The following is a 12,350-nucleotide window of genomic DNA, read 5'->3' as shown; positions in this document are numbered from 1 at the left end:
TGGCCAACCAAAGTGCTGGGATTACAGGCGTGAGCCACAGTGCCCGGCCCAGAATGTTCTATTTAAATTTTATTCATGGAGTTGTAGCATAATTGCAGAGAATACTCACCGTATGATTTCAATCTTTTCAAATTTTTCAATACTGACTTTATGGTAAATCTTTTGTGAATGTGTCACAGGTCCTTGAGAAAAATTATGTCCTTTTCCGTGTTGGTGCTGGGTTCCTTAGAGGACTTGTAGGCCGTGTATTCATTGTGATGTTCCACTCTCCTGCATACGAATTGACTTTGCCGTGCGGAGAGTGGCTGTCCCAGGCCCCGGCAGGTGCACTCTGCATCCAGCACCGCATTTACGCCAAAGCCGTGGGCTGCTTCCAGAGACTGGGGTGCTATGCGGGCTTGCTCCTGGGAGACTCGACACTCCTCTGAGGAAAGACGTTGGCATAGGGATCCCCGGAGGCCTCGTCCAATGTTTCTTTGATAGCTTGGCGGTCTCCCATGCTGCTTCCCCTCACCCTTCATTCAGGGTCACACTTGCAGCAGGGTCGTGGCTCCCCCAGCCCTTATGGCTCCTCCCCATTTCCTCCACTTAGACATTTCCCTGCTGTAATCCCCTGCATTCCATCCCGTCTTTGGGCCTGCTCCTTAGAAGGCCCCTGGCAAACGCAAGTAGTGCTGAGAGTGGTCTGAGAAGGCGGGTGCTGGGATGAGCACTTGGGACGGGCCCACCTACTGCTCAGGAGGCACAGGAGCCACCCCTCTGGCTGTTGGGTGGGGCATGGACAGTCCTTGACACGAGGTGGAGACCCCATTGTTAAAATCTTTGCTGGTGATGATTTGCAGGGAAGATCTAGGTGGAGGAGAGCCCTATGGCAGTACGATGACGTAGGCATTTGCAAAGCACAAGGGGACAATGCCAACAAGGTCAGCAGGGTTGGGTGGCACTGCTGAGCTGCACGGTGGCCCAGCCCAAGGATAATGAAACATGGACGGCTGCCAACGAAGAGTCCAGGACTAAGCACGGAGCCAGGGGGCTTGGTGCCAGCTCACAAAGAAGCCCCTGCCCCCCTCCATGTAAGGCAGACCCAGCTGAGTGGCAGACTGATGACCTGATTGTGACGGTCCCAGAGTCACAGAGAGGTTGGACTGCTCAGCCAAGGAAGACCTGGGACGTGAAGTCAGGCCCTGAAAACAGAGACAGAAACATGCAGATGTGTGTCCCCAAAGACGTGGACTCTGCAGCCCACCTGGACTCTCAGAACTTAGTGGGCGGTCAACCCTTCCCAGGCAGAGCTAACACTGCTGTCACGTTTGAGCAAACTGCTGAAACCTTTCTCACACAGGGCAACAGGTGCCCCTTGAAAGCTGCCCCTTGTCTTTTCACCTGACTTCCAGGTAACTGAGGTTAAATACCAGCCTAACCTGGACAGATGGGACCTGGTGAGGTGAGAAAGACACGACACACCTGAAGACTCCCAAAAGCCAGCTGGCAGGGACCAGGAGGGGGTGGGGACACGCTTGGGATGGGACTTATTTCCCCTATTAAACAATAGGCTGGGAACGGTGGCTCAAGTCTGTAATCCCAGGATTTTGGGAGGCTGAGGTGGGCCGATCATTTGAGGTCAGAAGTTCGAGACCAGCCTGGCCAACATGGTGAAACCATGTACTAAATCTATACTAAAAATACAAAAAAATTAGCCAGGCGTGGTGGCAGTCACCTGTAATCCTGGCTACTAGGAAGGTTGAGGCAGGAGAACTGCTGCTTGAACCCAAACAAGGTGGAGGTTGCAGTGAGCCGAGATCGTGCCACTGCATTCCAACCTGGGTGACAGAGCGAGACTCCATCTCAAAATAATAATAATAATGATAAGGTAACATTCACAGCTCTATGAGTTTTTAACAACCATGTAGTCTTGTCACCTCCACTCAAATCCCCGGTGCCATTTTGTGGTCAAATATTCTTTCCCCACTCCCAGGCCCTGGCAACCAGTGATCTTTTTCTTGTTTCTGTAATATTCTGTAATATTGCTTTTTCCAGAATGCCACACGTTCTGGGATGATACAACAGGGAATCTTCCAAGCCTGGCTTCTTTCACATAGGCTGATGCCTTGAGATTCGTTCGTGTTGTGTGCCTCTACGGTTTGCCCCTTGCTTTGTGAGGTAGGACTCCCAATTACAGATGTGCCACAGTTTATCCACTTTTATCGCACTTTTATCCACACTTTATCTCAAGTTGAGGGGCAGTTTGGGCTTTCTCTGGCTTTTGGCAATTACAAACAAACATTCCTATGCAGGTTTTTGTGTGAACATAGATTTTTATTTCACTTGGATAAATGTCTTTGAGTAGGATTGCTGAGTCATATGTTTAATTTTATAAGAAACTGCCACGCCGATTTCCCCAGGGGCCACACCATTTTCACTCCCACCAGTGGTGTACAGAGTTCCATTTCTGCCACCCCTGCCAGCACTCGATATGGCCCACTTTTTAAAACCATTGCTATTCCAAGGAGTATATAGTGTTATTTCATGGCAGTTTTAATTTACATTTTTGCAATTACTAATTATGTGGAGCATATTTTCATGCACTTATTTGCCATATATATATATATATATATGTGTCTGTTTAAATCTTTTGCCCTTTTTTTTTTTTTCAGATGGAGTCTTGGTCTGTTGCCCAGGCTGGAATGCAATGGCATGATCTCAGCTCACTGCAACCTCCGCCTCCTGGGTTCAAGCAATTCTTCTGCCTCAGCCTCCTGAATAGCTGGGATTACAGGCAAGTGCCACCATGCCCAGCTAATTTTTGTATTTTTTTTTTTTAGCAGAGACGGTGTTTCACCGTGTTGGTCAGGCTGGCCTTGAACTCCTGACCTCAAATGATCCACCTGCCTCAGCCTTCCAAAGTACTGGGATTGCAGGTGTGAGCCACTGCTCCCAGCCCCTTTTGCCCATTTTTAATGTAAATCAGTGCAACCTCTATGGAAAACAATGTGGAGATTCCTTAAAGAGCTAAAAGTAGACCTACCATTCGATCCAGCAATCCCACTCCTGGGTATCTACCCAAAGGAAAAGAAGTCATTCTATGAAAAAGACCCTTGAACAGGTATGTTTATTCCAGCACAGTTCACAATTGCAAAGATCTGGAACCAACCTAAGTGCCCATCGACTAACGAGTGGCTAAAGAAAATGTGGCATAGATACACCATGGAATACTGCTCAGCCATAAAAACGGAGCAAAATAATGCCTTTTGCATCAACTTAGATGGAGCTGGAGGCCATTATTCTAAGTGAAGTAACACAGGAGTGGGAAATAAAAAACCGTATGTTCTCACTTTTAAGTGAGAGCTAAGCTATGAATACACAAAGGCATACAGAGTGATGTAATGGACTTCAGAGACTCAGAAGAGGGGTGGCGAGAGGGGGCTAGAGATTTTTAAAACGACACTTTTAGGTATGATGTACACTACTCAGGTGACGTGCACTAAAATCTCAGAATTCACCACCATAGAATTCATTGATGTAACAAAAAAATCACTTGTACCCCAAAAGCTATTGAAATAAAAATTAATAAAATAAATAACAAAATAAATAATAAATATTTTGCCCATTTTCCATACTTAGTTGTTTTCTTCTTATTGATTTTTTTTTTTTTTTTTTTTTTGAGACAGGGTCTTGCTCTGTCACCCAGGCTGGAGTGTGGTAGTGCGATCTTGGCTCACCGCAACCTCCACCTCCCAGGTTCAAATGATTCACCCACCTCAGCCTCTCAAGTAGCTGGGAATACAGGCATGCGCCACTGCGCCCAGCTAATTTTTGTATTTTTTGGTAGAGACAGGGTTTTACCATGTTGGCCAGGCTGGTCTCAAACTCCTGACCTCAAGTGATCCACCCGCCCTGGCCTCCCCAAATGCTGGGATTACAGGCATGAGCCACTGTGCCCAGCCATGATTTTTAAGAAGTCTTTTTAACTTTATTTTTTTAAAACAAAATGAGACGGGGTCTTGCTATGTTGCCCAGGCTGGTCTCGAACACCTGGGTTCAATTGATTGTCCTGCCTCGGCCTCTCAAATTGCTGGGATTACAGGTGTGAGCCATTTTGCCCAGCCAGCCTTCAAGAATTCTTTAAAGACTGATACATGTCTTTTATCAGATAATACGTTTTCAAATGTTTTCTCTCCATCTGTGGCTTGCATTTTCACTCTCCTAACAGTGCCTCTCCAAACACAGAATTTCTTAATTGTGATGAAGTTCAACTCATCACTGTTTGTATTTTATGAAGTGTGATTTTGGCCTCATGTCTATGACGTGTTTGCCCAATACGAGGCCACAAAGACTTTCTCCTAAATTTGAATGTTAACCTATGATTTGTTTGGAGGTAGTGTTCTGTGGCGTGATGTGTACCTTGAAGTTTACTTTTTGAACATAGATACGCAGTTATTCCAGCACCGTTTGTTACAGAGACCAGGAGTTGTCCATTTATGTGCGGCTCTGTTTCCAAACTCTCTATCCTGTTTCACTGGTTTATTTATTTATCTCATGGTTCCTCAACCTTGACATTATCAGCATTTGGGGCCAGACCATTCTTTGGTGTGGGGCCGTCCCGTGCATCATAAAGTATTTAGCGGCATCCCTGGCCGCTGCCCACCCAATGCCAGCAGCATCCTCCCCACAAGTTTAACAAACAAAATATCTTGAGATATTGCTGCCTCAGTCAACAAGGGGCTGCCGGAACAGAGTACCACAGACTGCATGACCTAAACAATAGAAATTCAATTTCTCGTAGTTCTAGAGGTCAGAAGTCCAAGATCTCAAAGTGCTGGGCTTACAGGCGTGAGCCATGGAGCCCGGACAAATTTTTGTATTTTTAGTAGAGACGGGATTTCACTGTGTTGGCCAGGCTGGTCTCGAACTCCTGGCCTCAAGCAGTCTGCCCACCTCAGTCTCCCACGGTGTTGGGATCACAGGCGTAAGCCACCGTACCCAGCCAGATTTATATGTTTTAAAATCAAGTAGGGTAGACTTTTCCTGTTTCAAATGTGACTTTTTCTTTTTTTCATTTCTGTGCATATTTTAGAATGAGTTGGGAATATTCTTTCCTCTTCAATTTTCTGCAAACATTAGTGTAGATTTGGTGTTAAGTCTTCTTTGCATGTTTGGTAGAATTTGCCTGTAAAGCCGCCTGGGCCAGGATGTTTCTTTGTGGGAAGTTTTGTTTTTGCTTTGTTTTTGTTTTTTTAAGCCAGATTTAACGTATTAAATAAATACAGGGCTACTCTGGTTATCTTTTTCTTCTTGAGTAAGCTTTGAAAGTTTGTGTCTTTCATAAATTCTGTCCATTTAATCTAAGCTGTTAAATGCATCAACATTAAATTGCTCATATTATTCCTTCTCAATTCTTTTAACACTTGTAGAATCTATGATGATTATGCTGTTGTCATTCCTGATGTTAGTAATGTGTGTCTTTTCTCTCCCTTTTTCCCCTTGATGAGTCTAGCTAAGAATTTATCAATTTTATTGATCTCAAAGAATGAGATTTGGCTTCATTGATTTTCTCTGTTTTTGTTTTGTATTTCATTGATTTTTCACTCTGATCTTTTAAATGTACTTTTTTCTCTTTTTTTTTTAAATTATTTGCTCCTTTCTCTCATTGCTTAAGGTGAAAACTGAGGTCATGTATTGGAAAACTTATTTTTGTTGCTGTTCTTTTTTTTTTTTTTTTTTCCAGATGCGGTCTCGCTCTGTGACCCAGGCTATAGTACAGTGGCACCATCACGGCTCACTATAGCCTCAACATCCTAGGCTCCAGTGATCCTCCCACCTTCAGCCTCCTGAGTAGCTGGGACTACAGGCATGCACCACTGCACCCAGCTAATATTTTTTATTTTTAGTACAGACAAGGGCTCACTATATTTCCCAGGCTGGTCTCGAACTCCTGAGCTCAAGCAATCCTCTCTCCACAGCCTCCCAAATGCTGGAATTATAGGCATGAGCTACCATGTCCAGCCTGGAAAACTTCTTTTCTAACATGGACATTTAATGCTATAAATTTGTGAAAACACAAATTTAGATGTACCTTTCATTTTCCTTTAGTTTGAAATAATTTCTGATTTCTCTTTTAATTATTCTTTGGCCCGTGGATTACTTAGCAGTATGCTATTTAGTTTCCAACTATGTGGGATTGAATTCCGTAGGGTCAGATAGTATACTCTGTGGGACTTGGACTTCCTAAAATTTGTTGAGACTTTTTTTCTGGCCCAGAATATGGTCTATGTTGGTAAATGTTCTCTGTGCACTTGAAGAGAGTGTGTATTCTGCTGTTATTGGGTGGAGTGACCTCTAAATGCTGACTACATCGTGCTGGTTTAGAGTATTGTTCAAGTCTTCTGTGTTCTTTTTTTTTTTTTGAGACGGAGTCTCGCTCTGTCGCCCAGGATGGAGTGCAGTGGCGTGATCTTGGCTCACTGCAAGCTCCGCCTCCTGGGTTCACGCCATTCTCCTGCCTCAGCCTCCCGAGTAGCTGGGACTACAGGCGCCCACCACCACGCCCAGCTAATTTTTTGTATTTTTAGTGGAGACAGGGTTTCACCATTTTAGCCAGGATGGTCTCGATCTCCTGACCTCGTGATCCACCCGCCTTGGCCTCCCATTGTGCTGGGATTACAGGCACCTGCCACCACGCCTGGCTAATTTTTTGTATTTTTACTAGAGACAGGTTTCACCGTGTTAGCCAGGATGGTCTCGATCTCCTGACCTCGTGATCAGCCCGCCTCGGCCTCCCAGAGTGCTGGGATTATAGGCGTGAGCCACCGCAGCCGGCCCTGTGTTCTTATTTAGTTTCCATCTGCTTGCTCTAGCAATCATGGAGGGAAGATTCTTAGTAGAAGGTTATTTATTCTCCACTGCTGACACAAGACCCTTCTCAATATTCTATCCACATGCCCCATGAATTGTGGAATTTTCCAGCCTTTCTGCTGGGGTCAGTCACTGTCCCCAGCCCTGTGTGCGTGCCTGGCACAGTTCCCTTTGGTCCTCTCTGCTGGTTCTTTCCCTGGCTTTGGGTAGTTCTCTCCCAGGCATGTGCCATTCGGTGCCCTGCTGAGGACTCAGGAGGGACCCTCCACATGTCTCCCAGCTCCCTGTGCAGCTCTCCACTCTCCGGTGCTCTGGCCTGTGACCTCGGGCTGCCTTGGTCTTCACAAATGCTCAACTCAAGGAATACACTGAGCTTCCCCGGGGTCTCCTCTCCCTGCGCCATGACCTGGAAACACTCTCAGGGCTGAAACCTGGGGCCACTGAAGGGCTCATGTCCCAGGGCTCACCTCCCAGTCCTTTCTTGTCTGTTGTCTACCTCTTGAGAATAATGTTTTTGTCTTGGTTTTGTTGTTGTTGTTTTACATTTACAAGTGTATATTTATTCTCTGTTGCTCTATCTTGACCCAAAGCAGAAGTATCCTAATTCCTTTTTTATATATTAATCTTTTGATTTTGAGATTATTGTAGGTTTGCATGCAGTTGTAAGAAATAATAGAATATCATGAACCCTTTATCCAGTTCCCTCAATGGTAACACCTCACAAAACCATAGAACAATATCACAATCAGAATATTGGCATCGATATTTTCAAAACACAGACCACATCCATCACTACAGAAACCCTGGGCGGTAAACCCTAGGAGACACTAATTGGTTATCCATTTCCATAAAGTTTTCATTTCAAGGATGTTATATAACTGAAATAAAACAGCATGTAACCTTTTGAACTGGCTTTTTATTTTTCATTCAGCATGATTCTCTGGAGATTAGCAGGCTGTGGTATGTATCAATAGTTCATTCCTTTTTGTTGCTAAACATATTCCATAAGCTGAACGAGCCCCAACTTATTTAACTGTTCGCCCATTGAAGGACACCTGGATTTTCAGGGTGGGGCTATTATGAATAGCCCAAAGGAATTGTGTGAAAACTTTTAGGTGAAAGCTGCAATGACTGGAATACTGCAGTAAAGTCTATTTCCGCTGAGAAGTAGTGGGCAGGTCCACGTTGATATGATGGGGGTGTGGGAAGGCTCTCTTCGTCTCTTTCCCTGACCAAACCCAGCTGCTAAACTCGTCGTTGTAAGCTGGTTGCTCGATTGTTTTTGACATCACCCTGGGGAATAAATTGCTTCACAGACTAATCCAATCAAATTCTGACTCCTTTGAAGGGAAAGGCCAGGGCTTGAGATTTCTTACTAACCCAGAAAGTCTCTTCCCAGCTTTCTCTTTCTCCATTTCTCTCCAGAAAACTAGCCATCTTAGAGTGAGGCTATGTCTCTAATGAATCTATCAGTCTTCTCCCAGTTGCCCTTCACCACAACCTCCACTGACTCCGAGGCACCCTTAGGTTTGAACTTCATACACTGTTGCAAATGAAGTCAGTTCCTTTTGGGAGAGACTAGGAGATCCTCTGTTCTACATCCTGCCATTCTCCCTGGACAAAATCTCTCAGTCACAGCTCTGGAACTGACGGCAGGGATCTTGGCTCACTGGTGTCATGCCTACTTTAGAAGCTGGACACTTGAGTGATGGGCAGCAGCTCCAGGTGTCCTCAGCTTGCTTCTCTCAGCACGAACCCCTCCCATAAGCTGGAGCAAAGGTGACCAGAGACCCAGGATTCTCAGCACGATGAACCCAGGGCAGCCTTTGCTGCATGAGTGAGACCTGAGGCTGAGTAGAGGAAGGGACCCTCACCTCTCGGACACACTCACTCAGAATTCAGCCTGAGACACAGGCAGCTGGGGGCAGGATGCTGGCGCACTGACCCTCACAGGAAGAGAGCCCCACCAACTGGAAGTGGAACTACCTTTTGACAGCGAGAGAGGTCTAGCATGGCTGACTCCATCTCGCTTCTGGCTCATAGGCTGGTTGTCCTTGCTTATTCCTGGGCACAGGCCAAGCTGACTGATGCAGGATTTTTTCTCAGCCTCTTTGCTGGACTCACGGCAGAGGCTGCTGGTCTACTTGGCCCAGCATGCTCAGCCCCTTGCGGGAGGGAGTGCATGAGTGAGCAAGTGTGGGATCTGGCCAGCCACTCTGAGTGCTGACACAGGAGCAAGCTCCGCGTGGGGCCCACAGCCAGACCAGGTGTGTCACCTCGAGGAGAACACGGCAGTGCCCAGACAAGGGTGCCCACAAACCCGAAGCCCCAGAGGGGGTGTTAGTGCTCTAATCAGCTCTTTTAGTTCCACCATCCACATCCCAATGGATGGCAACGTGTTAGCAGCTCTGTCGGCCCCTGGCCCCATCACGTGGGTCAGCTGCCCTCTGCTGGCGAGGGCAAAGGGCCCATGTGACAGCCTTTCTAGGTACCTGCACTCGGTGGGTCCTGAGCTCTTGTCCAGTGTCCAAGAAGAATGAGGTCATGCTGGTGATTGAAGGACAGTGAAAGTGGAGACTTTTACTGAGCAGTGAAAACAGCTGTCAGCAGAGAGGGGAACTGGAAAGGGGACAGGAAGGGCAGGTCATGTTCCCCAAAGTCAGGAGGTCTCTTCCTTGAAGTCAGGCCTTCTCTCTCTCTCTACCAACTCAGTCTGGAGTCTTTATAGGCCCAGGATGGGGCCGGGCCAGGCCATAGGTAGTATTGGAAAAGGAAACATTTGATTGGTTAAAAGGCATTATTCAAAATGAACCAATCCGTAGCGAGCAGGCAAACAAGAATAGAAGTTTTCACTCTGGGCTGCAGGTTTCAGGATGTTTTGGCTTGAAGATGAGGTTTCACTGGGGACCCACCCCCATCTGCCTAGGATTTGTCTGCCTTCTGCCTCTATTATATCCATGGGAGGAATTTAGTTTATAGTTTAACCTGGAAGCAAGGATGATAATGGTCCCTTCCCTAAAATGAATCCCCTCCTTTTTTGGGAGCTGAAACTGCCTTTATAGGACTAATGAAAGACCACAAGATTAGAATTACGGGAGGGCATGAGTTCTGCTAAAATGTAGGCATAGTTTCTATAATCTCCGTCTGCTCAGGAGTCATTTGTCCAGAGATCACAAGATTTGTGGCTTCCCCAGTTGCTCCTATAGATAATATCACTGTGGTAGAATGTAAGATTGGTCTTTTGAGATGGTTTTCCAACTGACCCCACTCAGACTCATGACTCGTGACTTGTTTAACCGTTCACCCGTTGAAGGACGTCTGGCTTGCTTTCACTTTGGGGTTATTATCCACCCAGAGGTGGATTCAGTGCACAAGGACCATTTTCCACACCCCTGTGATTGCCCCCCCAACCAATGAGCAGCACCCATTCCCCAGCCCCCCACCCACCAAACTGTCCTGGAAAAACCCTAACCTCCAAGCCTTCAGGGAGACAGGTTTGAGTGATCATTCCAGTTCTTCCACCTGGCAGGCCTTGCGTTCATTAAACATTTCATTTACTGCAATACCACGTTCTCAGAGTGAACCGGTTTTGTCTGTGCAGCGGGCGGGAAGAGCCTGTCAGGCAATTACAGAAACTGGAGGAGAGATAGTCTTGCATTCCTGGCTGTACAGCCTGGAGTGGAGCTTCTGTCTCACTGGGCTGGGAGAGGGCACACACATTGGCTCAGATACCACAGGCTCACACAGTTCTCACTAAGCTTTAGTCGATTTTCTTGAATAAATGTTTCTCTATTTGAAATGGCTACAGGGCCATTTGCAGATGCTTTAAATGGTTGTTGGGGGTGGGTGTTCATTTGTTTTTGTTTTTAAAATCTTCACCAGTTTCACATGGAAGTGGATCTCTGGAGTTCCCCTCATTGTCACACTGCCGTGGGACTGCCCTGTGACTTTATTATTTCATAACATTTGAACATAAGATAATCACAAGCTTTCAAAGGACTAAATGTTCAATGAAGAAAATGGTACAGAAAAAAAAAATGTCCCTTCTAAATAAGGACTCACTTGGTCCTCTACCAGCAACCATGAGCACTGCCAAGTGTGTCTCTCTCCTTATGACGTGACCTTTTATCTTTAAAGGACACTAAATTTCACTCATTATTATTTCTTACACAGTGTGTTTTTTATTATTCAAGGTCACTAAGACTTTCTCCTGTTTTATTCCAAATGTTTTATTGTTTTATATTCAACATTTAGTTCTATGATGGGCATAGAGTTAATTTTATATAAAGTATGAGGTTGAGGTTGAGGTTTTGTTTTGGTTTTGTCTGCGGAGGTTCAATTGTTCCAATGCCATTTTTTGGAAACGGTTCTCCTTTCGCACACTGGTATGAATGCATTCCCCAAAATTCATGGGCTGTAACTTAACCCCTGTTATGGTGTTACTAAGAGGTGGGGTCTCTTGAGAAGTGATCAAGTCAGGGCTCTGCTCTCAGGAATAGATTAGTGCCTCATTAAAGGGCTGGAGGGGATGAGCTTGGGCCCTTTTTGCCCTTTTGGTTTTCCACCAAAAGGACACAGCAAAGAGCCCCCACCAGATCCAGAATACTGGCACCTTGATCTGGGGACGTCCAGCCTCCAGAACTGTGAGAAATGAACTTCTATTGTTTGTAAAATACCCAGTCACAGGTATTTTGTGATTGCAGCAGACACTTCTCCATTTAGTTGTCTTTGCCCCTTTGTCATAAATTAGCGTGGTCTTATTTGTGCGAGTGACATCTCAACTCAGTGCTTTTCCCTTGATCTGTGTGTCTACCCCATACCACACTATCTACATTGCTGTCGCTTTATAGAACATCTCAAAGTCAGCTAATGTCATTCTTCCAACTATATTTCTTGTTTCAAAATTGTTTTGGCTATTCTATTTTCTTTTCTTTGTGTTAATTTTTTTTATTACACTTTAAGTTCTAGGGGACATGTGCACAACGTGCAGGTTTGTTACATATGTATACATGTGCCATGTTGTTGTGCTGTACCCGTTAACTCATCATTTACATTAGGTATATCTCCTAATGCTCTCCCTCCCCTCTCCCCCCACCCCACGACAGGCCCCAGTGTGTGATGTTCCCCTTGCTGTGTCCAAGTGTTCTTATTGTTCAATTCCCACCTATGAGTGAAAACATGCGCTGTTTGGTTTTCTGTCCTTGCGATAGTTTGCTGAGAATGATGGTTTCCAGTTTCATCCATGTCCCTACAAAGGACATGAACTCATCATTTTTTATAGCTGCATAGTATTCCATGGTGTATATGTGCCACATTTTCTTAATCCAGTCTATCATTGATGGACATTTGGGTTGGTTCCAAGTCTTTGCTATTGTGAATAGTGCCGCAATAAACATACGTGTGCATGTGTCTTTATAGCAGCATGATTTATAATCCTTTGGGTATATACCCAGTAATGGGATGGCTGGGTCAAATGGTATTTCTAGTTCTAGATCCTT

At 45.5% G+C, this 12,350-nt stretch overlaps 1 long non-coding RNA gene across 2 annotated transcripts; it reads left to right on the top strand.

The window, feature by feature from the left end:
- Nucleotides 1-1,167: 1,167 nt before the first annotated feature.
- Nucleotides 1,168-3,555, top strand: LOC129048950 (uncharacterized). Of its 2 annotated transcripts, none has more exons than XR_008511658.1 (3): nt 1,168-1,394; nt 2,038-2,160; nt 2,655-3,555. It is a non-coding gene; the product is annotated as an uncharacterized LOC129048950 (long non-coding RNA). The 2 variants fall into 2 exon arrangements; XR_008511659.2 differs by having other exon boundaries at nt 1,177-1,444.
- The last annotated feature ends 8,795 nt before the right edge of the window (nt 3,556-12,350 follow it).

Source organism: Pongo abelii, chromosome 9 (genome assembly GCF_028885655.2).
Source record: "Pongo abelii isolate AG06213 chromosome 9, NHGRI_mPonAbe1-v2.0_pri, whole genome shotgun sequence".
NCBI lineage: Eukaryota > Metazoa > Chordata > Mammalia > Primates > Hominidae > Pongo > Pongo abelii.
The sequence above is the reverse complement of the archived record's forward strand: the minus strand, read 5'-3'. Positions and strand labels throughout refer to the sequence as shown.